The sequence below is a fragment of the Euprymna scolopes genome, chromosome 19 (genome assembly GCF_053919585.1).
Source record: "Euprymna scolopes isolate OS-2025 chromosome 19, ASM5391958v1, whole genome shotgun sequence".
In the NCBI taxonomy this organism is placed as follows: domain Eukaryota; kingdom Metazoa; phylum Mollusca; class Cephalopoda; order Sepiida; family Sepiolidae; genus Euprymna; species Euprymna scolopes.
The window spans coordinates 129,688,519-129,713,514 of NC_136500.1; the positions used below are offsets into that span (position 1 = coordinate 129,688,519).

Consider the following 24,996-nt stretch of genomic DNA (forward strand, 5'->3'; position numbering starts at 1 on the left):
GTAAATACTTAAAGTTTACGCATGAATCTATACTTTCGTATATTAATTTTATGTGAGTAAATGAAGTAGTTATATATATATATATATATATATATATATATATATATATATATATATATATATAAAGCTGAACGTCTGTGTGTGTGCCTGGTCACGAATAGGCTTCTATATGGTTGACTATTTTAAAAAACTGATTACATATAATTATAGAAGGAAGGCACATGAATGGGTATGTTTGATCAGGCAGAACGGTGGTTCATTAAAACTGGAGGGTATGCGTTCGCGCCTGGTCTACAAAGTATGGAAATAAAAAAAATTAAAAATTAAAAAAAAACGTTTACAAGTGTTTTTGATAGAGATGTACATAAGAATAATTTGATAAGTATGTTTTAACTTAAATAGGGATGGTATAATAAAATTGCGGGGTCTGCGTTTGCGCCTGGCCTCCATGGAATGGAAATAGGCACACACTTTAATAAAGACTTCTCATATCATATCTATCTACGTAAGTATACTTTGATAATTATGTTTCAGTTTGAAGAACTATGGTATAATAAAATTATGGAGTGTTCGTTCGCGCCTGATCTCCATTGAATGGAAATATGTCACAAAGTTTAACAAGGTTTTTTAAATATAGATCCACAGAATATTGTGATAAGTGTTTCAGTGTGAACCGGTATGGTATAATAAATTATGGGGTTTATCTATTTTATTTTTACTTTCATTATATTTTGCTTTGGTTTTGATACCCCCAAATTCGAAGCTATCTCTTTACAACCCTTCCTTTTCATAATCTATCATACTTTCATAAATCAGAGTCCATTTTCTGTAGGCTGGTTTTGAACCCAGTCAACGACGGGTACTTTTGCTAGTATATATATATATATATATATATATATATATATATATATATATATGAGGGTGTCTGTATGTGTACGGCATAATCACGTTCACACACCTGTTCTCGTCAGGGCATGAAGTTAAGGAACATTGAGCCCGGTTAGTACTAGATGGGTGAACATTTGGGAATTCTGGGCGCTGTATGTATTCTCCGCTTATCTCGGCATTGTTTCCAATCGTCTTGAACCTCAACTCGCTCCTGGTCTTCAACAATGTGGACTCAGGAGACGTGTGGGTGGAGATTGCGAAACTCTTGCCACAAAAAATCTCGAAGGAAGCTATATATATATATATATATATATATATATATATATATATATATATATATATATATATATATATAATAGAACCCCGGGATGCGGCTATAAAAAATAGTAACAAAATACAGTATAGTATATATGCTGTACTGTATTTTGTTACCAATTTTGGTATTTGTGTATTTTGTTACTAAGTTTCGTATTTGTGCATTTTTGTTACCAATTTTGGTATTTGTGTATTTTGTTACTAATTTTGGTATTTGTGCATTTTTGTTACTAATTTTGGTATTTGTAAATTTTGTTACTAATTTTGGTATTTGTGCATTTTCGTTACTAATTTTGGTATTTGTGTATTTTGTTACTAATTTTGGTATTTGTGCGTTGCCGATAAAATAAAAACAACGCTACACAAAATAACTGTAAACTAAAATTGTAAAATGTAGAAACATTCAAAAATAAATAAGTAAAAAGCAAATACCTACCGTTAATTTATGTTTTTTTTATTAGTAGTAGTATCATTGTTTGAAATTGTTTTCTGTTTGCAAAATAAATACATATAAACCATCTTTTGTAAACAAATAATTGTAATTATTTTTTTTTTAATGAAACGTTTTTTTGGGGTTTTTTTTTCAACTATTTACGTAAAATGACCAACAAAAATGATATTTGTAGGATCAATTTTTTAACAAATAATAGTGAGTAATTGTTTTTTACGAAACGTTTCTTTTTTTGTTTTTTGGGGGTTTTTTTTTTCAACTATTTGAAAAAAATTTAAAAATCGCAAGGAAAAGGAAAGGAACAAAACTTTTTGTTTTACGGGATCTACAAAATTAAGGCTGTGGTGGTTCACCGTTAAATAGTGATACCCCTCTCCTCCCACTTTGCTCCAACAGACTGATACGACCGTGCGTGGTCCCCGGCAGAATGTATTTTCTTATTAGTGGAAGGAGGGTTTCGGCCTTCCTATTTGCTACATTAACCGAAAAAGAAAACTCCTTTTCGGCGGAGTCGGCGTATCCGCCGAGGACCCAAACCGGTGTTAGACGTCTGCCGAAGTTGTGTTTCCGGGGGTTGAAGAATACAGACTCGTCGATTTCGACCGTATGGCCTGCTGGGCCTCCTATCTGCTAGGGATTCCTGAGAAAGGCATATTATATCTATCAGGAAATTCTTCCAGTCAACAATTGTGTGGCGTGACCGCAACCGACATTCGCGCTGAAGATTCCTAGTCGCCGCCATCTCGAACGCCCATATCGGAATTCTCGTCTGCAGCTCGACACACGCGCACGCGCGTCGATTTGAAACTAAGCAAACAGCGTTTTGATTGGCTGATGACCATGTTTCTTCAGACAACAGCAAAACCCGAGCTGTTGACGTCATGCGTCGGACAAAGCCGAGCAAATGCTGAGTTATGTCTTGTTCGTTAAATTCACAAGTACCCTTATTTTTAATGCCGCATATATATAATTAAATAACATTATAAATAACCTCGTACGCTAAAGCGAATACCGTAATGAAGGGCCTGAAAACATAATATTTAACGTCTTAACATGTAGAAACCGTATCCAAGGCCACCGTATCCCGGGTTCTACTGTATATATATATATATATATATATATATATATATATATATATATATATATATATATATATATATATATATATATATATATATATGAAAATTTTTGGTGAGGTACAGAATTTAATAATGGCGAAATACACACACATATATTTATTTAATAATGGCTAAATACATGATGATGATTGCAAAACGTCTTGTCAGACGAGTGCCACTCCCTCAGACACTTAATGTCCATGAGCCCAGAAATTACTTTTTTTTTTTTTTTTCTTCGTTGTACTGGTGAATTCACACGCTCACGCAGGCATGATACTGAAGACGTTCATTGAAATCAATTATTACATGTTTCCAGCATTTCAAGCCTCCATGCGTCATAACTTTTCCATCGCCACAGGACCATTTTTATAGACAAATGCCTGAGGGAGTATCTATACACAGGTGATGTTACAGGGTCTTAGCTTTGTACGACAGCTAAGTCTCTCTCTCGGTTAAAAATGTTGAGATCCAGCAACAAGCAAGAGCAAGATAGCCAGCAACAAGTTAAACTGCAAACCAGCTTAATGCGGGTACTGGTCTCCCGCTTTATGTTTTTTTTTTTTAAATCAGAGATTTTCTTCTCCTAGAAAGGTTGCTTTACCACGGCTTACGGGAGCCCTCTCCACCCCAACACAAAAACACACATGGTGCTAGTTGGCCGTTGACCCTGAAAAAGGGTTCATTCGCCCTTTGGAAGGTCTTGTTTTTACTTCTTCAGGGAGACTAGCCACCCTCCTCACCAAACAAGTCTTGTGGGGGAACCAGTTTAGTCGCCGGTGACCCGACCATGAGGCAGGTAGTACTGGGTTACATGGTACCAGTAGCATATGACATGACCTGACACATATACACACACATACACACACACACACACACATATATATATATATATATATATATATATATATATATGTATAATTATTTTCATCCCTACAGACATTAGTGTTTTATGCTTTCGCAATTATTCGTGCAAGAAGTGATAATTACTCTCGGTCGATGTGTGGCAGTTCCGGGTTATTAGAGAAACAAAGTAAAGAAAGGTTTGAAACTATATTTACTAAAGGAAAAGCCTAGAACCGAACCCAGTAATTAGAAATTGAAAAGAATACATATTGCAATCCTAGAAACGTGGGACCATTGTCCATTGTGTTTATAAATAACTAAATACTTTAATCATGTGAGAATTAGGATAATGAACAACACAATTTAGGAATTCTTTCTTTGTGTTGCCGAAAACGTGTTAGAGTCATATGTAATATGCAAAATCCACGTGAAAAAAAATATTCCCGTGTCTGAGAACGTTTTGACGTCACAAAGAAAGATAGTTTCAATATATTCAGTTAAAAGGGTTAAATCAGTCAGAGTTAGAGTAGCGAAATAGTATGTCGGAGAGAGAAGTCCGAGTTGTTGACAGTTAGCCGAACCCTTTTTTGAATAAGGCAATCGAATCCCTGATCATCTCATCCAGTTGGAATAAATAAAGATTATCATATAATTTGTAAGTCTTCGTTTGTCTTCATTCAACCTGAAGGTAATGTGTTTTTGTGGTTCGTCTCTATTATTAATAAGATGTAATCCCAAGAATTTTCATCATAGTTGTCATGTACAATTATATAAACGTCTCATGATCATGATCTGTTATATTCCCCGAGATGTACGCACCTTACTGCTACACAGCAGAGCGCATATGAGTGCGTGTGAAACTGTCAGTAGTAACCGAAGGATATATGATTATTGAAGCAGCAGCGTTTAGCACTATACAAATTAACAAGGGTGCATGGGCTTGCGTCACCAGAAAACGAAGAAAAAAAGCAGTACGTGGTGAAAGAGAAGCAAAATGCACGCTGGAAAAGCTGGGCATGTAAAGTCAAAGACAAGAAATGGCTGGCTGTGACCGGCGTGTGGTCGAGGAGAAGCAAAGTGCGCTTCGGGGGAAGATGGACGTGTAATTAGAAGGCGTGAGAAGAAGAAAAGTGTAAACTGCTGAGATGGACGTGTGGCCCGTGGTGGCGGCGAGAGACTTTTAAGCTAGTGTCGACAGGGTAGGGTTTTGTTAATCTCGTAGCAGATGAAATGAACAATGAAACAAAAAAAAACAAGAAGCAAGCATTGTTTGGAAAGTAACGGTAATAAATGCCTTTTTGCGAAAATCGAGAAAAAAGACGGGTTTTTGGTAGGTTTTTTTTGTTTATTTTTTGTAGCTTTGACGGTATCAAGGTTACACACGTACTGCTCTGGTCTTATGTGAAATATAAACTACCTTTAGACATAACGCTGCTGTGAATATTGGATATTTTATGACGAGGTGAACATTTCGAGAATGTGCAGATAATCAAAGATAACAAAATAGTCACGCAGCCAGTGTCGGAAATATAGAGTGCAGCATTGTAAAGATAAATTTCAGTTGATTTTATAAAGTTCCAGATCTTGGCTGGAGGTAATTAAAAATATTTATATGAAATTATAATAAAATGGGTTTATTTTCAAATTACTGAAATAGAACTAATAATACTTTCAACCACCCCCTTTTTGACTACTATATTACTTGATTACATTGAATTAGTCAAGCAACATACGTCAGAAATACAAAATACGATTATAGAGACAAATCCCTAGACTTATCATTGTATAATATGGAATATATATATATATATATATATATATATATATATATATATATATATATATATATTAAAATTAAAAACAAAATCGATATTCATTTTAAAAATAAAAACAAAAACTTTGCACAAGCAAAAACGCATTGCGATATTCTTCGTTCTTGACAGACTATACATACCCACTGAGAGACTGACTGCGCGTGAAATTTTTGTGGCAAGAGTTGCGCAATCCTCAACCGCACTTCTCCTGAGTCGACGTTGTTGAATACCAGTGTAAAGGCGTGGTTCAGGACTACTGGAAACAATGCCGAGATAACCGGAGAGCACATGCGGCGCCTATAATTCCCAAATGGTCACCCATCTGGTACTAGCCAGGCTCAACGTTGCTTAACTTCGGTGATCTGACGAGAACCGGTGTATCAGCGCGATTATGCCGTACATATTTTTCTTCGCTATATAACGCGATTAATTTTATTATTTGGATAAATCGGACGATTGTTATGATCGTGCGTGTTATTTGTATAACGTTTCGACCGATGAAACCTTTAACCTTCTTTACGTGTATAAATCGCCATGTTTAACAAAGGGGAAAAGGTGCGATTAGTTATTTACTTGCCTAAAATTCATATCAGACGTTTTTTAGCGTTTGTGTGGAAAATGGGAAATGATGATTGCCGTTACAGATTAAAATTGTATGGAAGAGATATTTTTTTTTTGTTTGTTTTGAAACCCGGTTGCATTTTATATCGGTAGAATATTAATATGCGAGAGCAAAAGACTAATGATTGCTAAATTTGACTTCAATAAGAATTTCTCTTTGAATTTTGGTTTCCAATGGAAAATATTTTGTGGCGAGAAAACGTTTTTATTGTTTTTTTCTAAAAAGAATTACTAATCCAATGAAACGACGTTGTCTCGTTTGATGTGGAATAGATTAATACGATCAGTAGACGTCAGTTATGCCTGGTTTCATAAAAGTTTTTCATTATTGTCTATATATTAATAGAATAGCGTGTATGTTATTTATTTTGTGTGTTGTGCTTACATCCGAGTGATTGTCGGTTAATTGTTATGGTCTTTCATTTCTTGTAATAAATAATTTTACCAAGAATTCTTCATAAGTTTTCGGTTTAGTTTCTGATTATAGCTGAAGGAACTTAATATATATATATATATATATATATATATATATATATATATATATATATATAATTTAAAGGAGATTAGAATAATAGTCTAAAGAGCTAAGTGTATTTTAATGTAATAGTGAAATTACTAGTTTAATTAAAATACAGGAAATGCTCGTTGTAATTTAGATATATAATAAGCTCGATAGTTAAATGTCCTAGAGCTAATTCAATATTAAGTAATGTGATTTATAATTTAAAAATTTTAAAAAATTTTTAAAATTTAAAAATCAAAATTTAATTAAATTAAAAATCAGTTTCATAAGAAGGAACAACAACAAAGTCAATTATCTGTACGATCGTTTCGGAAATCCGTGCTTTTTATTTGTGGTATACATGAAGTCACGTAGAACAATTATACATATTTTTTTTGGTAAGCACGGTCTCCTCATCAGCAAATTTAGGAGGATTTCTATTGAATTGAAAAGACACCAAAAATAAACCTAGCATTAAAAGTAAGGCAGATGAATCTGAAAAATTGAAGTAAAAGGTTTGGATTTAAAATTTATAAGAAAATTAATAAGAAAATTGGTATAGGTTAGAGATATGATGAATTTTAAAATTTTACTTTTAATTTACTGCACGAGCGTCGCCCTTTTAAAATTCATCATTCAATAAAATAAAAAGCTATAGCAAACATCTAAATGACTACTTTAAATACAGTTCCTGATTTCAAAAAAAGAAAAACCAAAAGGTAATTATATATCTATATATTTTTAAATCAAATTTATTATGTAAATTCAAAAAAATATATATTTTTTCTACTCATTTCTATCTCTAACCTATACCAATTTTTTTATTAATTTTCTTATAAATTTTAAATCCAAACCTTTTACTTCAATTTTTCAGATTCATCTGCCTTACTTTTAATGCTAGGTTTATTTTTGGTGTCTTTTCAATTCAATAGAAATCCTCCTAAATTTGCTGATGAGGAGACCGTGCTTACCAAAAAAACTATGTATAATTGTTCTACGTGACTTCATGTATACCACAAATAAAAAGCACGGATTTCCGAAACGATCGTACGGATAATTGACTTTGTTGTTGTTCCTTCTTATGAAACTGATTTTTAATTTAATTAAATTTTGATTTTTAAATTTAAAATTTTTTTGAAATTTTTAAATTATAAATCACATTACTTAATATATATATATATATATATATATATATATATATATATATATATATGACTACTTCGTTTACTCAGATATAAGTAATATACGAAAGTATAGATTTATGCGTACATTTTAAACATTTACTTCCAAAGTGCTACATACGTAGGTAGAGCTAGTTAGTAAGTTATAAAATATATATGGCGATTAAGCTACACTGAATATTCCGCGTTTCATCCACTCTAGGACTCTTCAGGCTTATGCGCGAATTTTGTGGTTGTCTGTCGTTTTTATATACGCACCTTCTATTGAGATTTTAGTTAGCCAATCAGCTTTTTAGTTAGCCAATCAGCTTTCTAGTATCAGCCAATGAACATGCACTTATCGGACATATCTATCTATCTATTCATCTATCTATGCAGTGGTATTCTTAAAATAGTTTATCAGCGATGAGCGATGACTGCGTATGGACATCCGGGGCGCACTTGTTGTACAAGGGTCGTTGTTCGAAAAGTAAATCCTCCTATTTTTTAACTGATATGTTTAAAGAGCTACGAAGACAGGAGTGGTACCACTAAAACGAGCGGTGTTTTATACTTCAGAATTCATTTTTCTACATAGCCAACACCATTTTCTATGCATTTTTGTTGGGAATTCAATGACGCATCTCTGCTTCTGACGCACGCCCATTGCAGAAATTGCGTTCTTAGAGTCTCATGACGTCAATATCTGGAACAGAAGAAATGAACCTTTCAAACTATGAATGCATAACTGTAATGATCATAACAATAAAATTCGCAACTCCTTCTTATACATTTGGGCGGAATAATAATAGGATGTATTAGTTTTTGAAATGTCCCTCGTATATGATGACATTGTTAGATAATAAGTTTAAATCAGTTATTATCAGTCTATCTATTTATCTATCTATCAAGTGATATTGTTAAAATATTTTTTTTACTTGTAGCTATTTATTGTTTAGATAATAGAATTGGTATGGAATGTAAAAATGGATTTTAGCTGAAGATGTTTACAGAAATTAGCTAAGTTTAAAATAAACAAAATGACCTTCAATAATTGCGTACGTGACAGAGGTCACAAGTTAGGAGACGTATGGTTTTCATGATGACATAACGGAACTGACAGGTTGAGAGGTCAAGACGATTAGATTGAAGAGTTTGAGTTTGGTCACGAAAGTGAACAGACGGATTCAAGTCCAGGAAGCGGGGCTAGAAAGAACAAGCAATGTAGACATGTAAGCAGACTCCTTGTGAATACCATTAAGACAGCTGAAATAAATTTATATTTTTAAATAAATGTTGTTCTGTGGTTTCACAAAAGAAGAACATTCAGGTGTCTCAATCGGTAATGGTGTTTGTTGTTGCATGTGCATCACATAACCTAGCAGTGAAAGAAATCCGGATAAAGAAAAGGTATGGAGTATCTATATATTCTTCTTTTAAAATATGATACCTTTATGTAAATACAAACTGCAATATATCCCCATGGCTACTCCAATATGTAATAAATGTATAGCAATATCTAATAAACATTCACAGGCAACATGAATTGGAAGAAATACATTGTGTATATTGCCAAAAAAAATGGGCTCCTTCTACCGGGATATAAAATTACTCACACCTGGTCTCTAAAAAGCCACAATTCCGCCAAAATGGGGGTGGTGCATCTGTAACTATTTTCTCCCTCTTAAATAAGGTCCAAAAATAGCACACAGTCTATTAGGTTTTACACTATAAATCAAGCTCCGATCCCTGTCCCATCACGACAATATTGCGTCCCTGTGCCTTTTTGATTAGTACATTATGGTAATGTGTACTGATGAACTTATTGCATATCCCTGGCAAATCTACACCCTTGCATACGTTGCCACTCGGTTTTTTAGGTAAAGTAAATTTATCGCTTACTTTCTCAGGTTCCCGTACTGCTAAATGCCAACGGGTTTATCTAGGAATTTTTATTAGGCTTGAGTGCCCCTCCTTTATGGGTACTGGTTCGAACACCACCACTTTCTTACCTTGTATGATATCTGGCTGTATAAATACCTACCCCTGACAAGTCTTTAAAGTAGCAAAATTACACCCCTTCATCATAGAAATTTCTTGATGCTGAAAAATCTTCTACTCAAACTTTATTCCTTGGAATGCTAGACATTGTAATTTCCACTATACTGATTAACAAAATCTCATTTATATTTGGCAGATGCAGGTTGTTTTCGCGATATAAAACTCTGTATTATGCACTTTAAATCTTTGGCCGCCATATTAGTACGCACGGGCGAGGTACAAATCTAATTATATCCAACCGACTCTGCCAAATTTCTTCGTTGGTTCATAGTATTTGCGCGTGGGGATCCTGACACTCATTATCAAGGTACAATTTGTGACAAATATTTTGACATTCGCACCTACTACCAAAATGGGGTGTCTATTTAGAAAGCCGTTTTTAACATAAGGATATGGCCGGTGACGATTCCAAAAGCTGTTCTTAACATGCAGAGATTGGGTGTTGAGAAACAACAACAACAAAAACAACAACAACAACAACAACAACAACAACCGCACTTCAATTTATCTAAGACAGGGGAGATTCATGCTTCCACCGGGAAACGCCGGTTAATGGGTCCTGCTAGTTTTTAAATATTTATTCATGCTGTTTAGTTTAGCTGCGTGGTTTTACCGCATATCAATCCATTTTCGGGTTATTTAATGCTGTCTTCAGTAATTTTGGAAACAGTTTTTTATGCTATAAGTTCTTTATATTTTCAAATACTTATTCGTGGCGTTTATTTTGATTGTTTTCAGGCATCTCAACCATCTGTTACATTCCGGGGTAACCAAATAACGGCATGTTACCTAGTATCATATATACATTTGGTTATGATAACCACATGTAATATACTTATCAATGCATGTTATATGTCTACGTATAAATATATGTGCTACAAGTTCACTGCACGAGTTGCATATCGACGATGCATCCGTTCGGTCTTGAAAGACAAAGGATACCCCTTAGGGGCAGTAGCGCGTGTAATTGGGAGGCAAGGGTTGCGCAATCTCCAACCACATCTCTCCTGAATCGGCACTGTTTGAGTCCAGTGGCAAAGAGAAGTCCAGGACGACTGGAAACAATGCCGAGATAAGCGGAGAGCACATACAGAACCTGAAAGTCCCAAATGGTCTCCCAGGTTCAACGTTGCTTAACTTCAGTGATCCAGCGGGAATCGGTGTGTCAAAGTGATTATGCCGTATTCCATATTAATGTGTTATATTCCTATCGACTTTTGTGTCATCAGATTTGGATAAACTACGCATTCATCGTCGTTGTATGTGTAAACAACGGCCTATGTTTTACCCACATACTATTTTCACGTATGTATTAAATGTGCACAGTTCTTTTTGAGGGCATCAAAAGATGACATGTTTCATATGATGTATTATCAATGTATCAATACTGCTTATGTATTTTACATGGACAATAATCAGTTCAACAAACATATGCGCAGTTCTTTACTACGCACTGCTAACCATAATGCACAAAACAGTTCATTGAATACATAGAGATATTTCAACAAACATAACTTTTGTTTTACCCAGCTTTTTGTGTGGCGGAATCCGACTTAGAGACGCTGGAAAAAAATATCTCTAATGGCGATGCATGCGAAATAATACACAGACAAGTCATTTTTATTCTCTTTCGCTCGATCGGGTCAGATATAGTCGCGTCGCTGGGTTGTTTGTTCTTGGAGCTAAATTTTGATAACTGTCTGAACTTGGTTTCCGGAACCGGCTATGCTGATTATCTGCAAATGATTACATGAGTTGAACGTTTACTGTTCGCTTCTCGACTTTGATTCACTGTTTTTTTCTGTTCCTACAATCTGATATCTTTCTATCAAGATAATTGCCGATTATGTCATCTTTGACGGTTTTGTGTATTATTTTTATTGTTATCGTCCGTAAATTCCTTTCTGTAAGATATGCATCTATTTTGAAAACTGTATCTTAAGCTTAGCTGTGCAAATTGCATATTAATCCAGTAAAGCTACTCGATTCTCGTTACAATCTGTTTTTGTTTTCGGATTATTTAATGTTGAATCCAGTAATTTTGGAAAACGTTTCACGTCTTAAGTTATTTATTTCTTTCAAGATTTATCCGTAGATTCGTTCAGATGTTTTTTTTTTGTTTGTTTTTTTTTTACGGCATATTAACCATTTTCGGCTTAGTTATTGTCGAATCCAATATTTTCAAAAAAAAATTTATATTACACGTTCTTTTATTGTCTTGCTGTTGTTGTTGTTGTTGTTTCACCACGTGTCGGCAAACTCATCCTTTGGCCTTCTTTAGGTGGTTAATCGCGACGGGATAACAATGCTGAGTCTTGTAACCGTATACCTAGTAACTATTGCTTACTATACCAACTATGGAAAGAGTAATTAATGAAGATACACTGACAACACTCGGCATTCGTATCCCGTCGCAGGTAACCACCTAAAAGAAGGTCACAATTTGTTTTATATCTTTAAATATTTATCCCTTGTGTATGGTTTGCATGATTTGTATAGGCAAATGTTTTTTTGTTTTTTTTACTTTGGCTTTTTTTTTTTTACTTTACTGAATTTTATAAAAGGAAGAGCAAAACAATAACATTAATGTTTGCTGCGTTTTAAGCCAGGAAACCAGTATCATCAGACAGCCTAATCTGGTAGTATGAGGAAGATTAAGTTCGATCATTTTTTTAAACAAAAATTGGATTTATAATCACAAATGCATTGCATTTGCTTCTTTTTACTTTTACACCTGCTGTTTAATTATGAAACTTTTTTATATATGGGAGGTCACTGCCAAAAAGGTCACTCAAAACCAAAAGACTACTGAAGACTAGTGAATGAGTGCCAGATTGACGATGAGACAACACTGTGATGATCGGTAATGATAAAACTTAAACAGGGCTTAATTTTTTTAAAGAAAACTCAATAAGAACTTATTTACTGCACACATTGTGCGACATGTTGTACCATCGTACACCACTTTATACACGTAGCCCAACACGTTGTAGCAGAGTACGTCGCAAGAAACAGAACAAGTAATAACTCAAATCTTTTTTTTTGTAATAACATTTATTTTCTCATTCTCCCGCCACGCGTGACTTCTCGTTACGATTGTAACGTCACCCACGTCTGTAACGTGATTGTCCTCTCTAACGTGATCTCCCTCTCCTTTTTATAGACTTCCTTTCTCCTTGCCGTAACGCCGGTTCGCATGCGTGTGTCCACGATTTGTTACAATTTAACTATGTCTGTCTCAAGAACATGTCACGTGCCAGAGGATGAACTTGTTATTCATGCGTTTGTTTTAAGTTTGGAGCGTTTTTACTGTGTAGAGAATTGGGTCTCAAAAGCGATTATCTGCGCATTTCGGTTTCCACTCTACCATCGTATCACCAGAAAAATCGGTAAACAACTAATGAATCATTAATTTTATAGACTATTTTAGTTGATACGTTAGGGATCGTGCGTCTGGATACTTCACGATTCATACATTTCATTAGATAAATGATAGACACTTTTAGGAATGAACCACGAGAGGTCGCTTGGATGTTTTTCCGCATCTACCTAGCTATCATCCGCAGCAACGCCATGTCTGTTATGACGACATCCCGCAACATTTACGTCGTGATGAAAACGACAACAAAAATTATCTTCGCGCTGAGAAGTAAAAAGAAGCCTGTTAATTATCTTATTTTCATTTGTGTTTTTGTGCGTAACTATATTTTTTAATCTATATATTAATATGTATATATTTTTAATCTATATATTAATACATATATATTTTTAATCTATATATTAATACGTATATATTAGTTAATCTATATATATACGTATATATTTTAATCTATATATTAATACGTATATATTTGTTAATCTATATATATGCGTATATATTTTAATCTATATATTAATACGTATATATTTGTTAATCTATATATATACACGTATATATTTGTTAATCTATGTATTAATACGTATATATTTGTTAATCTATATATTAATACGTATATATTTTTGATCTATATATTAATACATATATATTTGTTAATATATATATTAATACGTATATATTTTTAATTTATATATTAATACGTATATATTTGTTAATCTATATATACGTATATATTTTTAATCTATATATTAATACGTATATATTTGTTAATCTATATATTAATACGCATATATTTTAATCTATATATTAATACGTATATATTTGTTAATCTATATATATATACGTATATATTTTTAATTTATATATTAATACGTATATATTTGTTAATCTATATATATACGTATATATTTTAATCTATATATTAATACGTATATATTTGTTAATCTATATATGCGTATATATTTTAATCTATATATTAATACCTATATATTTGTTAATCTATATATGCGTATATATTTTAATCTATATATTAATACGTATATATTTGTTAATCTATATATATACACGTATATATTTCAATCTATATATTAATACGTATATATTTGTTAATCTATGTATTAATACGTATATATTTGTTAATCTATATATTAATACGTATATATTTGTTAATCTATATATTAATACATATATATTTTTAATCTATATATTAATACGTATATATTTGTTAATCTATATATATACGTATATATTTTAATCTATATATTAATACGTATATATTTGTTAATCTATATATGCGTATATATTTCAATCTATATATTAATACGTATATATTTGTTAATCTATATATACGTATATATTTTTAATTTATATATTAATACGTATATATTTGTTAATCTATATATATACGTATATATTTTAATCTATATATTAATACCTATATATTTGTTAATCTATATATGCGTATATATTTTAATCTATATATTAATACGTATATATTTGTTAATATATATATATACGTATATATTTGTTAATCTATATATTAATACGTATATATTTTAATCTATATATTAATACATATATATTTGTTAATCTATATATTAATACGTATATATTTTTAATTTATATATTAATACGTATATATTTGTTAATCTATATATATACGTATATATTTTTAATCTATATATTAATACGTATATATTTGTTAATCTATATATTAATACATATATATTTTTAATCTATATATTAATACGTATATATTTGTTAATCTATATATACGTATATATTTTTAATTTATATATTAATACGTATATATTTGTTAATCTATATATATACGTATATATTTTTAATCTATATATTAATACGTATATATTTGTTAATCTATATATTAATACATATATATTTTAATCTATATATTAATACGTATATATTTGTTAATCTATATATACGTATATATTTTAATCTATATATTAATACGTATATATTTGTTAATCTATATATATGCGTATATATTTTAATCTATGTATTAATACGTATATATTTGTTAATATATATATATACGTATATATGTGTTAATCTATATATTAATACGTATATATTTATTAATCTATATATTAATACGTATATATTTTTAAATTATATATTAATACATATATATATTTGTTAATATATATAGTAATACGTATATATTTTTAATCTATATATTAATACGTATATATTTGTTAATCTATATATATATATACGTATATATTATTAATGTATATATTAATACGTATATATTATTTCATTGGAATTCATTATTGAGATGAGTATTATAATTCATTTCTTGCAGACTATTATCCTCTTCAACAACTAAGAATGATAAAAATAATAGTCCGCAAAAAATAAATTGAAAGCTTATGTGTTATTTATTTGTGTCCTGTTTACATATTTTTCTTCTGGGTGACTGTCGTTTAATTGTTATGACCTTCCATTTCTTATAATATTTGATTTTACCAAGAATTCTTCATCAGTTTTGGTTTCGGTTTCGATTCAAGCTGATGCGCCCAAGTCATATGGATTTTTTTTATTATTTTGGAAATCACAGCTTTATCTCTACAATTATACAAATGAAGGTTTGTCTGTATGTATGTGTATGTGATTTCGTTCCTTATAGACGCTAAAATGTCTGAAGAAATTTCTTTTTATTTACAGAACGTACGTGGATAAGTCTAGGAGTGATCTTAGTTAAGTTTATTCTCAGAATACCACCGATTATTTCCGATAATCGATAATCGAGACCGTTATTTTAATTTATCTATAATCGGCTAAGCCATGTTTTCATGTCGTTGCTTAGCAACAATGATAGAACAACAGGTCTTGAATTCTACTGCGAGTAAGTTGGTGGCGTATTTTTTGTTTTCGTTTTGCATGATGTGATCTGTAGGTTCAAACTCCGCACGTAATTTTTTAAAATTTTATTTATAAACTGCATAAATTTATAAGACTTGAAAATTTACGTGTTTTTTTTTTTAATTTTATTTACTTATTTATTTATTTTTCATGGCGTGGTATGCATGGTCAAAACCTTCACGTAAATTTCTTAATGTTTTGTTGTTTTTTGTTGTTGTTTGTTTTATAACTGGAAAAAAGGTTTTATAAAATAATTTCTTAAAAACAATAGTATGTTCTCTATAATACAATATGGAATAACATATATTTTCGACTAAGTTACTGAATGGAGGCATATTAAGCTTCCTCCCGGGCGATTTCACGGATTTCGATGACAATAAGAATATAGAAGTGTGAAATATTCGTTGATCATCATTCAATCTTGGGCAACGTCGGGTCTCCCTGCTAGTATATAATAACCGATAAAAAAAACTGACTCTATAATAATATATACGAAATTCGCATGAATAAAATTATACAGGGTCTCCTAATAAAATATATACACTCTTTAAATGACCATAAAACCAACATTTATTATACGAAAGAAGTTTCATACATCAAAATACTGTGAACAAATATAGAAATAAGCTAATTATCGAAAGTGTTCATATTGTTGTCCATTGTAGTCCATGAACGGCTGACAACGCTCACCGATTGAATCGAAAACGTTCCTAATCGGTTCAATTGGTATGTTGACACATCTTCTTTCAATGGTTGCTTTTAACTTATTCATTGTAGCTCGTTTTGCTGGCTTTAAACCTGTGTTCAACATGCCCCCACCACCCCAAAAAAAAAGAGAAAAATCATTTGGTGGGGTCAAATACGGTGAGTGTCGACAGTACTCGACACTTCATCTTCGTCCTAACTATCTGTTTCGCATGTGACTATCAAGATATGCTCTTACGTCCTTATGATAGTGGGGAAGTGCTTAATTCTGCTGGAAGTGCCATTCTGTATTCCTAAACACCTCTTGGGAGCATGGCATAGCGTATTCATGTAGCAAATTGAGATAATTTAAATAGTGCATACATTTTATTGGGACACCCTGCATCTAATCGTATTTTCTGACTGCGTTATGCCGTGCGTCCTTGCTAGTTGTTATATTAATTATTAAGTCCCTCAAAGAAACTAAGAAATATTTAAGGAAATATTGGTTTTCATGAGATTAGAATGTGTATCTCACACGTGTTGTATTCATGTTTTCTGAGCGTATGAGTGACTTAATAGATAGTGTTGTCGATTATGGTATCGCATACATCCCAAATAAATTCTATTGAATTTACTTTAGTGATGTATTTACTAATATTATTCGAAAGATAACAATCCACAATTTCTAAGTCTATAACGATGCTTGTAATCGAGTCAACAGCAGATGGCTTTACTGGAATGTGACGATATTGTCGCATCGAAATTTCTTCTAAAAGAATAGTGTAAACAAAGCGAAGATATCTAAAAGAGATTGCCGAGTTGCGAAGAAAGAGAATTAAATCGCAGTACGTAAAATCACTTCAGTTGCTTAGAAATTATGAACTGCTAAATACAGCTCGTTAATCCATACTTGACAATCAGTCCGAAGAGAACAGGTACTTCAGTGGCCTTTTATCTATTGGGCTGAGTTGTTCTAAGAGGCCCACTCTTCCAACTATTTTATCCCCTCTTTAGGGTCTATTAAGTCTATTGCTCAAAGCCTACGGAACTTCAACCAAGGAATGCCGACGAAGCTGTTTAGACGATTCTTAAAAGGCCAGATTGTTCCTCCTTTAGGGTATTAGTCTCTCCCACCGCAAGAACTGTAACACCAGGGTCGGTATGTGAGATTAAGAAGTCAGTGCCCCAGATGAGGAGCACTCTGACCGGCACAGCCCTGTTGGCATTCCCCTGCGAGAGCGCATCAGGAGATAACCAACCCTTTCTTACAGAGAGAATGTAAAGCTTGGGAGGTTGGAACTCCTAGAACTACACAGAAGCTTTACACTAATTACAAAATCAACAAGCACCGGATCATTACAGGAATGGTCTTATCTCTGTTGATTTTGAGGGTCCGGGATAAAAAGTCTGCTCCTCCTTTAAGCGTGCTTGCCTGACTCTGTCCAGCTTCCGGCTTTGAGCCACATCGTCCTGCGGTAGAAAGGAAATAAATATCAGCCATAGTAACATAACTGTCGTGTCCTTAAACAATATTGCTGACAATGCTTGATTTCATAGGCGGGCTGATGTTATCTGAAAACCTTTACTTGCGATTATTTTGTCTACGCGCTGTATATTAAGACACAGGCCAAAAACATTTTTTGGGGGTGGGGGTACACAACGTGCGTTTCTATTTGTACCAAAATACACCACAAGTTACAGATTATCGGCAAAGGTATGACAGAGCTGCTGAGGTTAGTAGCATCAGATGCATGATACATATGCAAATGGACGAGCCGGTGTGCGATGCGACGTCACAGCAAAAGAAGAGAAAAAGCAGAGATAAAATGACATACGTGGCCGGAGAAACGCGGGGAAAAACACGTGTTAGAAATGTGAGTGACGTCACAGCATAGATAAAAAGTTACACGTGGTCGAGGAAGCGAGTGAAAAGCAGGTGCTCGAGAAATAACTGGAAAATGATAGCGAGTGGACCACATTGTGATGATCGGAGAAGGTATTGCGCGCCGGTAGAAGCACGTGTTTAAGTCATGACCGGAAAATAACAGCGAGCGAGATGTTGGTGACGAGAGCGTCTTACAAATACACAGCAGCTGACGTAAACTAAATGTACTGTCTAAAACAAGATGCTAGACGTTGTTGGAAATTCCAAGAATTAATGCGTTTTGTTAAAAAAAAAATGCTTTGTCGAATGTCTTTCCTTTGCCTTTCTTCGGTTTTTCTTTTCTTTTTTTTTCGCGATTTTCATTTGCAACGTTTTGGATCTGTAAAAAGCTTACGAAAGATGATTGTGAAACGTTAAAGTAGGTGTACAACGTTACAAGGAAAGCGCTTAATTATATTATATATAATCAACTATTCTGTATTCATTTGCCTAAATATTTGTAATTCATAAATAAACATATTTTATTACACAAACATGATTAGTGTTCAATCCTTTTTTTTTATTTTAGTAAATTTTTACTTGGTTTCCATCTTAACATTTTTCTTTAAAATGGCGACTATTTCTAGGTTTTCGGTATGATCAGAGCGAATACCGCATTAAAATTTTCCGCAAATAAGTAGTTTTCCCGATATAAAGACCCTCTCGGTGGGGCATTAGAATACGCTGACTGTTCGCCTGCAGAGGGTAAAAGTCCCTCAATGGGGGTCCTGGATATGACCTTAAACTATATACAGTTGTGAGGCCCAGCTTGTGGGTTTTAGGGAGTGTGGAGCCACCCTTTAATTACCATTGGTCCCAGGTCCACTCTAACCCGGAGTGGTAGTACCTGTTAGGGTCTCAACTATGGGTTAAATAGAAACAGACTTGAAAACAACAAATATACTCTATTAAAAAATGTTTATTCAAAATCTTTGGGTTCGGCATTAAATAACCCGAAAAGGGTTGATATGCCGTAAAACAAAATCAACCAACCAAGAAACAAACCGGCTATAGAGCAATAAAAATTATTTTTGTTAAAAGTGGCTGCCAATGTTGTACGCGCAAGCGCGCATATCTTTGCTATAATTAATATACTTACTATTCCATAGTTAGCCATAATATATACTGACCCAAGAGATCGCGAGTAGTCAAGTCATTTTACAAAGTTGTCTTTCTCTGTCTCTATATCACCTCTATGATTAAAAAATACCAAAAGCATCAAAATTTGTCTTTTATCAAACTAGGAATGTTATACGTGTGAAAAGATAAACTTGCAGCCAAGATTGTTTTCGGCACCATGAACACTGGCGTGAATCTCGAATTCTATTTTGTAAAAGTTTCAATTGTGCTCGCAAGGAAACAGAGAAAACAAAATATAGAAAATGAGCAAAAAAAAAAATGAAATTAAAAAGTGGAAAATACGAAAAGAAAATTTCATTTACTGACGAAATATGTTTGCCAAAAATAACACTAAACTATTTTTTTCTTAAACAAAAACCATCCAAGATGTTATTTTGGCAAAATAAACCATGGTGGCAAAATTAAATTATTATTCATAAAATTAGATATTTTGGCAATAAAAAAAAAAACGATAGAAAAATCTTGAATGTTTTCCATCTTTTTCAAAAAATAATGTTCCCAAATGGCCGAAATCCGAGCATAATTATATTGTTAATAGTCATTAATATGTGAAGTTTATTGAAGTATTCATTCTCGAAGAATAATCAAGACTCACGAAAGCATATTTCCGTTGAACTAGAAACAACTCGACGAACAATGATTTATCGATAAAACAAAGTATTTTTACACTAAAGAAATTCTTTTTCTGTTGTTGAAATATATTGATTAAAGCCATTCAACAAGAAAATATGTGAAACATCAATAAGTATAAAAGCGCTTCATAGATTCCAATTCTCTAGATTACTGTTCTAATCTTGAGTGTTATTTTCACAATGTTACGGTCGATTTAACCTTCTACCTTCTTTAGGTGTATCTTGTCGACGTCGGGAATTTTTTCCATCAATCGAGCTCAGCAATCTTTCTATCGAATTTCGGAATCTGTAGGAAATTTCGAACCTCAACAATCCCTTCAGTCATGATAATAAAATACTTCATTGCATCCTACGAGCAACACCATCACAATCACAGCATCTTTAGGCAATGGAGTCTCTTTTACTTTCTAAATATTTAGTCCTACCACTGCTAACAGTTGTCACCGGGACGAATCCTACACATTCCAAAGATTCTGTGATGACACCGACCGTAATTACCGCGACGGGATTACCGCGGGTGTTGCATGTTCTCGTTTCATCAGCCATTACTAGATTGGAGTCTTAAATAAGTCGCAATTGTATTTCGAGTGTCGTCTGCACTGTGGATTGAAGCTGCAGAAGAGCGTAGCTTACAACTGAACGTACCAACTACTGTATTCAATACGCCACGGGTGTTTGCGGACAAGTTTTAATTCGAAAGAAAAACTCACCAGTTCGACATTAAGCTTCCCTGAGTTCGATAAGTCGGAGATGGCATCAACTGAAAGGTTGTGAAAATAACATTCCAGATTCGAACAATAGTCTGAATAATTTAAACCATATGAATTATCTATCCTCATCTTCCAAAAAAAATCTAAAACAAAAGCATTTGTTTGTGTCCGAAAGCCCTCCTCATATTGCTACTGTCGGATATACCAACGTATACACATGAAAAACACAATATTTTTCTAAAATTAACCACTATTTATCCAGGTTAAAAACCACTCGAGAATTAGTATCAATGAGACCGATAGAGTCTTCAGCTGATGACGAAAAATATTATGAGAGGATTAAAACTAATGAATGGAATGAACTAAATTTGATTGATTATGAGGATGATGATAAGCATTTGTTTGCAGTGCATTTAAATAGGATAATGTTGTAGCCATAAAAGATGTAGTCTCAGGCAAACGTGTTCCACAAATGGGATGTTGTTCGACATAAACTTTGTTCTTAGAATTTCGTGTAAGGTGATGCAGAGTGAGTAAGAAATGAACATTCTTGGTATATGCCTGCACCATCATAATGCTTTTAACGTATTAAATCTATGTACTAGTTCGGTAATTCGCTTCGATCGTTATCATCCTGGCATCCCTTAAAAGGAAAAGTGGAATATTCCAAATGATTACTAAACACTGGAGTTATAATAAAACAAAAAAATGGTGTCGCTGATTAATAAAATTCTAGCCACGTTCTGATTGGATAAAAGAAATCTTGCTTGCCAATGGAAACTTAAAAAAAAACACGGCCGTTTTATCTTTTAGTTCAAATGCATTTTTGCATGCAAATAATCTCCTGGGTATAATTTTTTATGTATTATTATTATCTATAAAAAAAAACTTTAAAACAATATTTTTAAAAATCCAATTGTTTAAAGGATTATATTATTGTGCAAATTAAAATTATCATTTGTTTATTGCGTGGCCTTAATAAAGAACTCGTAATAATTTCTTACTTTCAATGTTTTTCTTTTTTTACTATTATTACACAGTAAATAAAATTAAATTAATACAAAAATAGTTTAGGTGTTTTGCTATCTATGTTACTGCGCTATTTTTATAGTATTCACAAGTTAAATTTAATTGTTACGATATTTTTGTTTATTTAATTGGAAGATGCAAGTAAAAATAGTTATAGAACACGCTCCCTTCTACATGTTAAGAATGACTTTCTAAATAACGTTATCATTTAAGTGCGGTAATATAGATGCATAAATACCATCATTTTTATTTCGAATTATTTACCCAGGGAAAAATCCCATGTAAAGGTCCAAATTTGATGCGTTTTTTTTTATTCGTATTAATGGATTTGTTTTTTTCTAATTGGCTTATTTCGCATTAGCGAAGGGAAATACGCGAAGTGTGAAAGAGAACCCCGTAGAATAATAGGGAACAGTAGTCCGATTGCACTGAAGCCATTATTAGAGTGATTTGTATCGTATGCACCCACAAACGTTATCATTTATCTACGTACACACAACAATAATGACCTATACATTGAATTAAATTTTGGGGATAAAATTTTACGTCTCTTAGTGGAACCATATTTTAATTTTAGTAGCTGTTCCTTTATAAATACTAGAACTGGATTTCTGAATTTGAGAATTTTCAGAGCTCAGCCAATCAGATTGGACGGCCTTTGGCGAAGGAGGCTTTGTTATTTATGAATCGGAAATAAGAAATATTATGTTAGGTCTGGGTATGTATGAGCTAGTTACGGTTTATGTAATCATATAATGTGTGGAGCATGTAGAATTTGTCCCGGTGATAGTTAGTAGCAATAGTAGGTCTAAATATTTAAGGAGAAAAAAGAGACTCTTCCTCTAACGATGTTGCGATTGTGACTGCGTTGTTTGTAGGATGCAATGTAGTATTTTATTATCACAACTGAATGTGTCTAAAATGGTGTTCCAAAGCTATATAAAATAATGACTATTAGCCTAGATGTATTGGAATTGTATGTGGAATCTGTTGTTGCAAAACTACGATAATTTTGGCCAGAGGGGAATTCCTGCAGCTACTTTATTAGTATTGATAGATAGAAAAAGAGAAGAAGATAGATAAGAATCGTTAGAAAATTGACTGTATAATAATATATACGACATCTGTATAAATTAAAATATCATATTTAAGCGTACTTTATAGTCAGGCTACGCCTGGCGTCCCTGCATACTTATATGAACACTTCTGTAGAAAGATACAATGATAAAAAAAGTAAAGAGTTACAATAATATAAGCGCGTCCCAGTTACGCTGAACATCCACAGAATTTACATATGAAAGAGTCCACTGTGGAATTTCCACCGGTGGCGCTAGTAAGCTATTAATGCACGATAGGATTTACTCAGAGAAATATTAAATGAGAGAATGTTTCGCATGGATCTACACTGGAAAATCAGCGTACTCCAGTCAATAATTGTCAAAACTGTGTCTGCGAACTGAGCTGACAAATGTATAAAGGCAGTTCTAGGTTGGTCAAAATGATCTTAGGAGAAATTGAAATACACGTCAAATTCTTGTGGTGTCCGTCGCCATTAACTTTCGCACTTAATGACATTAATAAACGCACTCAGTCACAATTCATAAATGACGGGTCAGTCGGAGTCAATCAAACTCTTGTTACGAAACTTCATTCAACTTAATCTTAGCAGATTATTCTGGGCACGTTCAGTAATGAAAATGATATTCTAGCATGAAGCTTGACAGACAGAGCTTTTTCAGGGAAAACGATTGGATGCATCTTAAATATCACAAATTTAATTAGAAATAATGGCATTGTAGAGTTTCGTATTCTCATTTCAAAGTAACATTTACAGAAAATAAATTTCTATTGTTTCGAAAATCTGCAAAAGTAGCTCCACTTAAATCAATGCATTTTGTAAACGATATGACCTTTTATTAGGCGCCATTTATATGCTAAACACGAGATCCATTTTACGATGTAGTATTTCAAATATTCTCTACTTGTAAAGTAGGTATGATTCTGTCGATAACCGAGGCCAGCAAGGTTCGATTCATTGATTTTAAAAGAGAATTGGGTGTAATTGATCGATTGTATTACAACCACTAAGATTTTGTTTTGGTTTGGTTTTAGCGATATGTTTTGAATGAATTCAATTATTTACGAAAGTGCATTTTTACCTAAATGCGAGTGGATAATTACAATTACATTTTAAAAATAATAACCACTAAGATTGAAATTCAAAAATATATTAGCTTTCTTTTGATAACTTTTAATAACATTTCAATATTAACAAATTATATTTATGTTTGAAAGCCAATATGTGTATAATATATAGTTATTATTTTTAAGGAATATATCCTCAATTCTAACTGGGACTCATAATCTTATCGGTCAGAATGCTTAACCTATAATGTATGATATAGTTTTTAACAAATTCGTGCTTTAACATATCTACGACTGTTCATATTAGTAGATTTGATAAGATTTAAAGGACTCCTGCGCTCTATACAACTTAGCTACATAGCTCCTTGTTATATATACATCCCCACTCTCTAATAAAGACCAATGTGTAGTTTATATATATATATATATATATATATATATATATATATATTTAAAAGAGTGTAGCCATCAACAATTGTGTGTTTTTCAGCCTTTTATCATATTTTTATTCTAAAATATTTTGGTTCAAATAGGGGCTTTTGGTTCAATTAGACCAACAGCCCCTATTTGAATTCAACGTTGACTAGACACTACCAACCTTACTGTTGGACACAGAATGCCTGAGGCCTCATCACTCTGAAAAACACATTTAGTATCAGCAGATGTAAAAATAGCATTTCAAGCTCTCATT

At 32.6% G+C, this 24,996-nt stretch overlaps 1 protein-coding gene and 1 pseudogene across 2 annotated transcripts in view; one reads left to right on the plus strand and one right to left on the minus strand.

The window, feature by feature from the left end:
• The window catches only part of LOC145239969 (uncharacterized), a 1,025,820-nt gene that overhangs the window by 594,783 nt on the left and 406,041 nt on the right, over positions 1 to 24,996 (plus strand). The window lies entirely within an intron of this gene.
• LOC145240416 (5S ribosomal RNA) lies at positions 5,715 to 5,831 on the minus strand (annotated as a pseudogene).